Source organism: Podarcis erhardii (genome assembly GCF_964252035.2).
Source record: "Podarcis erhardii genome assembly, chromosome: 6".
Lineage (NCBI taxonomy): Eukaryota > Metazoa > Chordata > Lepidosauria > Squamata > Lacertidae > Podarcis > Podarcis erhardii.
In genome coordinates, this window is record NC_138510.1 from 100,443,956 (window position 1) to 100,457,273 (window position 13,318).

Genomic DNA, 13,318 nt, shown 5'->3' on the forward strand with positions numbered 1-13,318 from the left:
ACAGTTAAATTTTTCTCTAGAACCTTAGTTTTCGTCTTGTTCAACTTAAAACCTGCTACCTGACCAAATTCTTGAATCAATTCCAGTACCCTTTTGGTACTAGATTCTGGCTCCTGCAAAGTCAATACTAAATCGTCGGCAAATGCTTTCAATTTGTACTGTTTAGCTCCCACTTGTATGCCTTTAACCAATTGGTCCTTTCTGATCATATTTAACGAAACCACCGATATAAAAAGCATTGGAGAGATTGGGCAACCTTGTCGTGTTCCTTTCTCAATCTTAAACTCTTCTGTCACTACGTTATTCACAATTAATTTTGCCTTTTGCTCTGAGTAAATTGCACCTATACCATTTTCAAAACTTTGGCCTACCCCCATCCCCTGTAAATTCTTCTTCATAAAACTTCAAGAGATGTTGTCAAAGGCCTTCTCTGCGTCCACAAAAATCAAAACTGCCTTAGTATTAATATTCACTTGTAATTTTTCTAAAATATTAATTATATTTCTCGTATTATCAGACAGATGTCTGCCTGGGAGAAAGCCAGCTTGGTCTTTATGAATTTCTTCTATTAACACCTTTTTTAATCTTTTAGCCAAAATATCTGCAAAAATTTTGTAATCCACATTAAGCAACAATATGGGGCGGTAGTTCTTAAGCTGTGTCTTTTCAGTCTCTGTTTTCGGTATAAGTGTAATATAAGCTTCCTTCCACAACTCTGGTGCCCTTTTCCCCTCCAATATTTCGTTACAGACTTCCTTCAGTGGTTGTATTAACCATTCTTTCAGAGACCTGTAGTGCCTTGAAGTCAATCCATCCGGTCCTGGAGATTTACCTAATTGCATATCCTGGATGGCCCCTTCCACTTCCTGATCTGTTATTTTATAGTTCAACATTAACTGGTTTCCCTGAGAGATTTTATGTAATCCATTTATTTTCAGAAATCGATCAATATCCATTTCCTTCTCCTTTTCCTGTATATAAAGTTGTTTAAAATACCTCTGGAAACATTTCCTAATCTCCACTGGGTTCTGGATATTCTTTCCTTCCACTTCCAAATTCCTAATAGTATTAAGTTTTTGTCTTTTTTTCATTTGCCAAGACAGCAATTTCCTACATTTATTTGCCGATTCAAATGTCCTTTGTCTCATCTGTTTGATCTTCCATTCTATTTCCTGATTCGTCAATTTCATGTATTGTACTTGATATAACTTTATCTCTTTCAGGATCTCCTGTGATTTTGGTTTTACTCTCAACTTCTTCTCACCTTCCTTTATTTTTTCCAAAATTTTATCCTTTTTTTCATTTTGGGTTCTCTTCTTAATTGCATTCTGTTGTATCAGGAATCCTCTCATGACTGCCTTGCTTGCATCCCAGATTACTCTTTTTTCCACTGTTGTGCTCATATTTGTCTCGAAATAGTCTCTCAAGGTTTTTTGGGCCTTCTTGATCACTTCTTCGCTCCTAAACAAAGTATCATTCATCCTCTATCTGAAGGAACCAATTGGCGTCAATCTCATTTCCATCTTCACTGCATTATGATCAGAGCAAGTCTTGGGGCAAATCTCCACTTTACTGGTCTTCGGAGCCAATCCTCTGGTTACCCAAATCTGGTCAATTCTTGTCCATGTCATTTTGGCCTCAGAGAAGAAAGTTCCCTCTCTTCCCAGAGGGTTATTCATTCTCCAAATATCAACTAAGTCCATATTTTCAGTCATGTCAAAAAAAGTTTTTGGTAGTCTACCATCTTTGGTGACTACCTGTCTCTGGGCCTTATCCATGTTTGTAGACACCACTCCATTCACATCTCCCATCAAAATCATATTATAGTCCATATAATCCAACAGAATCTCATGTAGTTTCTTAAAAATTTCCGATTTTCCTTCATTTGGTGCGTAGATGCCTACTATCAAGAATTTCTCTCCTTGTGATTGAATTTCAATAGCAACGAATTTTCCTTGGTCGTCTTTGAATATAAATTTCGGTGATAGGCTCTCTTTTGCATAGAGGACTACTCCTCTTTTTTTAACTTTATCTGATGAAATAAATTCATGACCCAATCTTTTATTACTCAATATCTTCCTGTGTAGCCTTATCACATGTGTTTCTTGTAGGCAGATCAAGTCCAATTGTTCTTTTTTTAATAAATGAAAGACTCTGCGCCTTTTTTCGGGGGAGTTCAGTCCATTAACATTCCAACTTAATATTTGCAGTGCCATGATGTAATTACTCTGATTTTCCTCCAACTGCCCCCAATGCTTGCTCTTCTTCTGTTGGTAGTATCGACAGCAGGTTCACTGGGGGGTCCAATCCAAAAGATAATGTTGCTATCTCCACTGTTCCTCTATTTGGTGATCTTCTGTCCAATGCTCTTTGCTCAAGTCCTCTATCTGGCGATTTCCTGTTGGATGCTCTTGGATCTTTTCCAACTTCCTTCCCCAGACAGTGTTCTAAGCAGTAAGCTGACCCAAAGGTGACTGACCGCTGATGCCATGACACTACTGGATCATGTAGTGCCAGCCAGCTCATTCCCAGTATTATTGGGGGTCCTGCCAGCGTGGCCACGTGAAAGGCAATGGTCTCCGTGTGCCTGGAGACCCTCATCTGCATTGGCGGTGTCTGGTGTGTCACCTCCCCTTCCAGAAGTTCCCTGCCATCAATGGTGGTCACCTGCAGGGGAAAATCTAGAGGTAACAGGTGGAGTTGGTGCTCCAGAGTGAAGTCTCTGCTGAAGAAATTACACGAGCTGCCCGAATCCAGCTGTCCCTTAACTTTGACGGGGTGCCCATTCGGGAGTTCTAGCACCACTTCTATGGCTATAGCTGCCTTGTGGGGGGTCAGGCTGGGGCACTTCTATTGGTCGCTGGCCTGGCTGCTGCCCCTGCTGGTTGGCAGCCAGGCATTGTCGTTTCCCTGCACCTGCCCTTCCTCCCCCTTTGCGTCGTGGCCTGCAGCCCCCACCATCCCTTGCCAGGCTTTTCGTTGAGGGCAGACCTTAGCAAAATGTCCCAGTCATTGACAGAGGAAACACTTCTTGGTAGTTTTCCACTCCTTTCCCTCCCTTTTACGACCTTCACCAGAGTTTGAAACTCCGTGTGAGCGTGCGCGCCATCAATTTCCATCGGCTCTACCGCCTGGGAAGGCTCCCTCGGTATCTCAGGAATGCGGTTGTCATGGAAATGTTCCCCTCTTATCTCCCGCTTCTCCTGAGCCCGCGCTTCCTGGCGTACGCCGATCGCCAGCACAGCCTTTGTGAGCTCATCCATCATAGAATCATAGAGTTGGAAGAGACCACAAGGGCCATCGAGTCCAACCCCCTGCCAAGCAGGAAACACCATCAGAGCACTCCTGACATATGGTTGTCAAGCCTCTGCTTAAAGACCTCCAAAGAAGGAGACTCCACCACACTCCTTGGCAGCAAATTCCACTGTCGAACAGCTCTTACTGTCAGGAAGTTCTTCCTAATGTTTAGGTGGAATCTTTTTTCTTGTAGTTTGGATCCATTGCTCCGTGTCCGCTTCTCTGGAGCAGCAGAAAACAACCTTTCTCCCTCCTCTATGTGACATCCTTTTATATCTTTGAACATGGCTATCATATCACCCCTTAACCTCCTCTTCTCCAGGCTAAACATGCCCAGCTCCCTTAGCCGTTCCTCATAAGGCATCGTTTCCAGGCCTTTGACCATTTTGGTTGCCCTCCTCTGGACACGTTCCAGTTTGTCCGTGTCCTTCTTGAACTGTGGTGCCCAGAACTGGACACAGTACTCCAGGTGAGGTCTGACCAGAGCAGAATACAGCGGCACTATTACTTCCCTTGATCTAGATGCAATACTCCTATTGATGCAGCCCAGAATTGCATTGGCTTTTTTAGCTGCCGCGTCACACTGTTGGCTCATGTCAAGTTTGTGGTCAACCAAGACTCCTAGATCCTTTTCACATGTACTGCTCTCAAGCCAGGTGTCACCCATCTTGTATTTGTGCCTCTCATTTTTTTTGCCCAAGTGCAATACTTTACATTTCTCCCTATTAAAATTCATCTTGTTTGTTTTGGCCCAGTTCTCTAATCTGTCAAGGTCGTTTTGAAGTGTGATCCTGTCCTCTGGGGTGTTAGCCACCCCTCCCAGTTTGGTGTCATCTGCAAATTTGATCAGGATGCCCTTGAGTCCATCATCCTTTGTGAGCTCATCCATCGACCGTGGCCGGGGCGCTCGGGACAACTCGTCTTTCACTTCGGGGGATAGACCCGCCTCAAACATTTGTATCGGTTCAGAGTCCAGATCCCACCCGAGTCAGTGGGCTAACATCGCAAAACGCGACCAGTAGTTTCTGACGGACTGGCCCCCCTGCTTGCACCCCATCAGTTCCCGCCGTGTCACACTTTGCTCCACCTCACTGGAGAACATCGCGTCCATTGCCTGGAAGAATTTCTTAAGGTCCTTCAAGGCATCATTTTGCGTCACCATTAGGGGCTTGATCCATTCGCGTGCCCCATTCTGCAGATGCCCCACAATGTAAGCCACCCTCTCCCCGTCATCAGCAAAGTCATCTTTCTGCAGTTCCAAAGCGTACTGCACTTCCGTTCGGAAAGCATTGTAGTCTTGGGGCTTTCCACCAAACTTGTGTACTAGCCCCGGTACCTTCCTTGCAATGGGGGTGGTTCTGACCTGTGCATCCTGAGCCCGTCTCTCGTCCAGCCGTGCCGTCAGGGTAGCTACATGTGCCTCCAAGTCTCGGTTCCTCTCGACCAGACTCTGCACCGCAGCTTGTTGCTCCGTCTCTCCGGCTGTCCCTGTTTGGCTCATAGTGCTGCCTCTCCAGGGCTGCGCACAAGCAACGTCAGTGACTGACGGATTGCTGTTGGTTCTAGGGGTTGCTCGTGCGTAAACCGGTGCCACACCTGACTGGGTTGCCTGAGTGAACCTTTTCTGTCCGGACAGCCACTCGCCCGTGGCTGTCTCAATCGCTGGCAGAATCCGTCAGTGGGCGTTTCTTGAACTTCTTCCAGCAAAGAAGCTCTTTGATGCCTAGTCTCCGCCTACTCTCCCTGCGCGGAAGCCTTCTGTGCAAGGAGGGTGTGGGCAGCGGAGGACCCGTGCTCTCCCCGCTGGTCCCCGGCGAGGAGTCATGGGACCGCCTCGCCGATTCCCCCATCTGCCCCCCTTCTCCACTGGTGCTACGCTGATTTCCTTCCCCAGAAGATGGGCTGCTTCTCCCCATCCCGGGACGCTCTCCGGAATCCCTCTGGAGCCCTCTCTCTCCCTCTGGCTCCGATGGCAGTTCCCTGACAAAACAGTTGAGAGTTAGGAGACAGATCTAATAAGGGAATTTACGTATACTGAGACCTTGAATGTGTAAATTTATTCATTTATTTATTTTAATCTGTTGACGTATCATAAGAAATAAAGTATGGATTATAAATTTATTACTTGGAACATAAATGGTTTAAATGAAAAATCAAAAAGGAACAAGGTGGAACATATTCTGGTTAAGCAAAAATATGATCTAATCTGTCTGCAAGAAACCCATGTAGTGGAAAAACATAAAAGAGTATTAATAAATAAAAGATTGGGGCCTGAGTTTATTGCATCAAGTAAAGAAAAAAAGAGAGGGGTGGTAATCTATGTAAAACCTCAGCTGGAGCCAAAACTGCTTTATAATGATGAAAAAGGTCGAACAGTGATTATAGAAGTTAAGATCAATAATGAAAAAGTGATAGTTATTGGAATTTATGCACCAAATGAAAGAAAATCCGCATTCTATCAATTCTTGGAAGAAAAAGTCATAGAATATTTAGGGGGGGATTATATTATTAGGAGATTTTAATGGAGTAGTTAATCCAAACATGGACAGAACAATAAAGAAGAAAGAAAAGAGGCAGAACAAACTCCCAACTACATTTTTCCAATTAATAGAACTCCTGAATTTGTTTGACGCTTGGAGGTTTAAGAATCCAACAGAGAAAGAATTTACACATTATTCAGAGCCACATAAATCTGCGGGACGAATCGATGCGATCTGGACAACAAAGGATTTATTAAATAATATTACAAAAGCAGAAATCCATCCAAGGACAATTTCAGATCACAGCGCGGTCTGAGTTAACTTTAAAGGAAAAGAATAAAAGGTTAAAAGGTGACAACTTAATGAGAGTATGTTAAACGATGAAAAAACTGTACAGAAGGCCAAGCAAATCTTAGAAGAATATTTTAAGTTTAATTTAAATAAAGGAGTAGATCTAGAGACGGTTTGGGATGCGGGTAAAGCCGTCATAAGAGGCTTCTTTATCCAACAAAATGCATTCCAAAGGAGAAGAAGAAAATAGAGATCTGGGAGGAAATTAGAAAAAAGGAAAGGATCCTTTTCCCAAAACCAGATGAACTAATTAAGCAAAATATAAAAATTTTACAGACGCAGTTCTCCATGATAATAAACGAAGAGATAGAATGGAAGATAAAATGGTTGAGACATAGAAATTTTGAGTTTGCAAATAAACCTGGCAAACTTCTGGCCTGGCAATTAAAGAAGAAAAAGGAAGATAGAATTATCAATAAAATTAAAATTGAAGACAAATGGATTCAAGAACCAAAGGAAATTAGTAAAAACTTTGCTAGTTTTTTTGGAAAACTATATAAAGAAGGTCCAGAGACTCTAGAAAAAATAATTGATTATTTGGGCAAAAATAAACTACCAATAATAATACCTAAGGAAAAAGCTGAAATCTTGAACTCACCAATAACAGCTATGGAAGTGCAACAAGTTATACAGAGATCAAAATTAGGAAAGACACTGGGCCCAGATGGTCTCCCAGCTAATTACTATAAAAAGTTAGAACAAGCATTATTTCTTCCCATGAAAAACCTAATGAATAATATTCTGGCAAATGGAAAGCTACCGAAAACCTGGAAGGACAGCTTTATTACTCTTATCCACAAACAGGGAACAGATGCCTCAAACATGGCCCATTGCACTGCTAAATAACGATTACAAGACATTTGCAGACATTCTTGCAAATAGATTAAAAATGGTGCTGAAAGAGATAATTCATAAAGATCAAACTGGATTTCTTCCCGGACGATTTATGCAATCCAATATTAGATGTGTGATTAATGTATTAGAATATTTGGATATTAAAATTGATAAACCAGCAGCTATTATGTTGGTGGATGCTGAAAAAGCTTTTGACAACGTGTCCTGGAAGTTTATGAAAAAATTAATGGAAGAAATCAGACTGGGAGAAAATATTTGTAAAGGAATAAATGCCATCTATTCGGAACAATATGCAAAATTGATCATCAACGGAAGAATTACTGAGGAGTGCAAAATAAACAAGGGAACCAGACAGGGCTGCCCACTGTCACCACTGATATTTATCTTGGTGATGGAAGTCTTGAACAATCAGATAAGAAAGGATCAGCTTGTTAAAGGCATCACTCTGGGAAACAAAACATATAAAATTAAAGCTTTTGCGGACGATTTACTTGTTATGACTGAAAACCCTAAAGAAAGTCTGAAAAGAGTGCTGGAATTGATTAAAGAATTTGGAGAAGTGGCAGGCTTTAAGCTGAATATAACAAAAACAAAAATGCTTGTTAAAAATGTAACAACAGAAGAAAAGGACGACTTAGAAAAAATATTGGGCCTGAAAATCTCCTCAAAAGCAAAATACTTGGGTATTTGGATCACCCCCAAGAACATAAACTTATTTCAGGATAATTACACCAAAACTTGGTTAGAGATTAGAATTTTTTTTGTAACCTGGAGTAAACTAAAATTAACATTTCTGGGTAGGATTTCCATTATAAAGATGAATGTGCTTCCAAAATTAATCTTTTTATTTCAAATGATTCCAATACTGGGCGAAGCAGGTTGTCTCAAGATATGGCAAAGAGAAATTTCCAAATTCCTGTGGGAAGGGAAGAAACCTAGGATTAAGCACCTGATCTTAATAGACATAAAAGAGAGAGGAGGCTTTTCCCTACCCGACTTAAAACTTTACTATGAGGTAGTCTGTTTCACCTAGCTAAAAGATTGGTGCACGTTGCAGGATCTGGACCTCCTGGACCTGGAAGGTTTTGACAACCGCTGGGGATGGCACGCCTACCTGATATATAGAAAAGCAAAAATTCATAAAAAAATTTACCAACCATATAATAAGAAAATCACTCTTTGCTGTATGGGAAAAATACAAAGACCTGATGGAGCCTAAAGTCCTGTGGTGGACTTCTCCAATAGAAGCCGTAGCAGTAAAATGGAAAAATACTCAGGAAAGCTGGCCAACATATAAAACACTTCTAAATAATGAAGATAACCAAATAAAATTTAAAAACTTTGAGGAAATAAGAGAACACATCTCAGACTGGTTCCAATACCATCAGTTATTTGAAAAATTTAAATCTGACAAACAAAAGGGGTTCTCAACAGAAATTTCCCGATTTGAATCTGATCTTCTAAATTCTAAAAGAAAAACTCTTTCCAAAATGTATCGACTCCTCCTTGACTGGACAGTCAAGGAGGAGGAGGTAACAGTGGCAATGGTGAGGTGGTCCCAGGATTTTGGCCATTCAATAACCATGGCCCAATGGGAAAATTTATGGAAGATCAATTGGAAATTCACAAATTGTTACACGATTAGAGAGAACTTTCAAAAAATGCAACATCGATGGTATCTAACACCATGAAAACTTTCAAAAATGTATAAAAATGTGTCAAGTAATTGTTGGAGATGCGGTGAATCAGGAACATTCTACCATATGTGGTTGATATGTAGGAAAATACAGGTATTCTGGGAGAGTATCCATGCAGAACTGCAAAAAAATGCTAAAGATCTCTTTCAACAAAAAACCAGAGCCCTACCTCCTGGGAACTTTTATAACATGTTCCTGCCCCACAAAGCCACGGTGGCTGAGCCTCTTCACCGACTCCTCAGTACGAAGACACCTTGGTCCTGGGGTCATCGGGAGATGGCCGCCTTCAACGCGGTCAAGGCTCTCCTTTCATCGGACAGTGTGCTGGTACAGTACAGTGAAGCCAGGCCGCTGGTCCTTGCCTGCGACACCTCACCTTTTGGCATCGGCGCTGTCCTTAGTCACCATTTTCCAGATGGAAGAGAAGCACCGCTCGCCTACTTTTCCAGGACACTATCTCTGACGGAACGGAATTTCAGCCAGCTCGACAAGGAGGCACTGGCGCTTGTGGCTGGAGTTAAGAGGTTCCATGAATACCTCTACAGCAGGACTTTCGACCTCATCACTGACCACAAGCTGCTCCTGCGCCTTCTCGCCAGTGATCGACCAACTCCACCGGTCGTCTCGCAGCGTATGCTGCGATGGACTGTTTTCCTGGCTGCCTACCACTACCGGCTCATCCATCGCCCGGGGAAATCGATGGGCCATGCCAATGCCCTCAGCTGTTGCCCTCTTCCAGTGTTTGTGGAAGACCCGGCTCCTGCTTCATCGCTCCTCCTCATTGAGGATCTTCCGGCAGCACTTGTATCGGCTGCCACTGTGGCCTCTGCATCTGCCCAGGATCGCACCATCAGCCGTGTGTTCAATTGGGTGTGGAGGGGGTGGCCACAAGGGCCTTTTGCATCGGAGTTCCAGCCCTTCGCAACCAGACAACATGAACTCTCGGCTCATTGCGGCTGTCTGCTGTGGGGAGACCGCGTCGTGATTCCCCAAAGACTCCGTCCACGCATCCTTGAGGCTCTGCACATTGGCCACCCAGAAATCGTCAAAATGAAGGCGTTGGCTCGGTGTTACGTCTGGTGGCCTAACATGGACGATGCCATCACTGCCTGGGTTTCCACCTGTCATCGTGCCAAGTATCGAGGCCACGACAGCTAAGGGACACACCTGGGAGACGCCCAGTACACCCTGGTCGAGGGTGCACATCGATCTGGCCAGCCCCTTTCGCGGCCAGACCTTTATGGTGGTGGTGGATGCCTATTCCAAATGGCTGGAGGTGGCCCTGATGCCCTCCACCACTACCGAGGCCGTCATCCGGGTGCTGCGAGGCCTCTTTGCAACGCATAGGTGTCCTGATGTCCTTGTCTCCGACAACGGACTGCAGTTCATGTCAGGCACTTTTGAGCGGTACCTTTTGGGACTGGGCATCCGCCATGCCCCAACAGCAACATTTCATCCATCCAGCAACGGGCAAGCGGAGAGAATGGTGCGCTCAGCAAAAGAGGCACTGGGACGCCTGGACCGGGGAGACTGGCATAAGCGGGTCGCCAAATACTTGTTCGTGGAGCACATCACCCCTCATGCGGTCACAGGGCGGAGTCTTGCCGAACTGCTTATGGGCCACCGCCTCAGGTCCCCGCTTGACTGGCTGCACCCGGACTTTCCCCCAGGCTGTGCCAAAGCACCACGGTCATTTGTTCCAGGAAACCAGGTATTTGCCCAGAACTTTGTGGGGGACATTCCTTGGGTGCCAGGCCACAGTAGTGAGAGTCACTGGACCTCGCTCGTACCAGGTGGCACTCGAAGACGGACGCTTGTGGTGCCGGCACATAGACCAGCTTAGGCGCAGGGCTGGGGACTTGGACACTACCGTGGTGCCCCCAACTGCGCTTGTGGCTCCGGAACAGACACTTACAGATGGTGAAGCTCCACCTACACCTCTCTCGCAAACTGCCGGCATAGAGCCGAACCCCTGCCATCCCTGACATTCCGCCAACTCCACTTGCGGATGTTCCACCCACAGCAGCGGATCCAGGGGACTTGGTTTCAACGCCACTTAGGGTCGCGCCTCAGCAAGAATCGGGCAGCCCACCGGACCTGGGTACCGCTCCCCGGCAGTCTGGCAGAGTTTCCAAGCACTCAACTTATTTAAAGGACTATGTTGTTGGACATGTAACACTGTTGGTCTAAGAATGTGGAAGTATGTGAAATGTAACTGATATGCTTTTGTGCCTAATTGAACCATTACGTGTAGTGCTGTATATAAGGAAACCATTACGATTGTAACTAACGCCTTATCTCGGTGGGGAGGGGTGTTATGTACTGAAGTTATCACCCTGGGCCAGCAGGGGAATACTGTAGATGGTTATGCAAATGAAGGATCGAAAGTGACGTTCAGTGATTGGATAGATACTGTAGATAGTTATGCAAATGAAGGATCGAAAGTGACGTTCAGTGATTGGATAGTTTTAGAAAGTTGTTACAGTATTCAGTTATGTCCTGGCCTGTGAATAAACAAGAGCTGTTTGAATGATCGCTGTGTCGTCTGATATGCTCACCCACAACTTAACACCAAGTTTGGGAAATGCTGGTGTAAAGTGAAATGTTTTATTAGGTAGGTGACAGGGGAATAGATTAACTGTATTTTATCCATCTAGACAGACATGTGTGAGTTAACAGACAAAATCAGCTTATCGCTTGTGTTTTAAATAATAGGGCTAAGCAGAGTTTCAACCTCATTTTAGGCAGTTTAATTGGAAGCATAGGAATTAGCCATTAGGCTGATCTCCCCCTTTGTTACCTATTTTTCAAAGAAACAGAGATTGAAAAGTAAACTGAAAAACATAGTTTAATCACAGCCAAGCATTAATCCTTAGCAGCAATAGCATTAAAATAATTGCAGGGGAAATACTTGTATTTGCAGCAAAACAGCTTCAGGCATGTGACTCATGATGGAACAAGAGGAAGCCTGTCTTCCTCCATCGTTGGCTGAAGAAAGAGAGAAAGAGAAAAGGAACAGGAAATACTATAGTGTCATACCTTGTGTTGCGTCTGCTTCATGTTGCGTCTTTTCGCATTACATGGCAACCAGGAAGTACTGGAATGGGTTACTTCTGGGTTTCACCGCTTGCGTATGCGCAGAAGCGCTAAATTGCGCTGCGTGCATGTGCAGACGCAGCACTTCTGGATGTGAACGCTTTGAGTTGCAGACGTGCCTCCAGGACGGATTATGTCTGCAACTTGAGGTTCCACTGCATGCTCCTTTCCTCTTAGGAGAGGAGGGAAAATGATGTTGAACAGAGCCTTCTCTACCAATCAGCTATAAAGCTTTATGGTCTTAACACTTTCATGTGCTAACAAGCAAGAATATGCATTGTTAGACTGACTGCAAAATCTCCCACATATAGTGCATAGGATGGATGGTCACTTCAGGGGGCGCCAAAACAATGCTACAGAGTGGAGCATGAGAGGAGAGCGGTGCTGAATTTTAGCATTGCACATGGCACCACTGAAATTTGAGAACCCAAAGTCTGCCACTGGGCAAATGCAAGGCAGAACCAACAGCTCCATGGTCATGCACACACAGGCTTCAGCAAAGGCTTTTGCTCCCTGCTCGCTCCTCCATTTGCATGCAGCAGTCCTGGAAAAAATGGTCCAAAGGAACAGCAACATGTCTGAGAGTCCGTTAGTAATATTATTTATTTATTCGCCTTATTTATAAAAATAAATAGACCAGATCCAGGCGCTTTGGGAAGAAACTGATTTTATGGAAACATTTCAATAGGGGTTTTGGCACAGAAACTGCTTTGGTCGCCCTGTATGATGACCTCTGTTGAGAGAGAGACAAGGGAAACATGTCCCTGTTAATTCTTCACAACCTCTCAGTGGCTTTCAGTACCATCGACCATGGTATCCTTCTGGAGCGGCTCTCCAAACTAGGAGTGGGTGGCACTGCTTTGCAGTGGTTCCAGTCCTACTTGGATGGTTGTTCCCAGAGAGTGTTCCTTGGGGAGTGCTTTTCTGCCCTGTGGAACCTTCAGTATGGGGTTCCACAGGGCTCAGTCCTATCACCCACGTTGTTTAACATCTACATGAAACTGCTGGGTGGGGTTATCCGGAGGTTCGGAGTATGTTGTCAGCAGTATGCTGATGACACTCAGCTCTATTTCTCCTTTACATCTGTAGGTGAGGCAGTGGAGTGCTGGACCAGTGTCTTGCCTCAGTAATGGACTGGATGAGAGCCAACAGACTGAAGCTCAATCCAGATAAGACTGTTAGTGGGTGGTTCCCTAGACCAGATGGGTGGGAGGTTGCCTGCTCTTGATGGGGTTACACTTCCCCTGAAGGAGCAGGTTCGTAGCTTGGGGCTACTCCTGCATCCTTTGCCTCAGTGGCCCGGAGCGCCTTCCATCAGCTTTGGCTGGTGACCTAGCTACGCCCCTCTCTGGACAGGAATAACCTAACTACTGTTGTCTATGCTCTGGTAACCTCAAGGTTAGATTACTGCAATGTGCTATACATAGGGCTGCCTCTGAAGATGGTTCGGAAACTTCAGCTAGTGCAGAATTGAGCGGCCAGGTAGCTCACCGGAGCAAGACAGTTTGAGCACATTACACTGATCCTGGTCCGACTGCACTG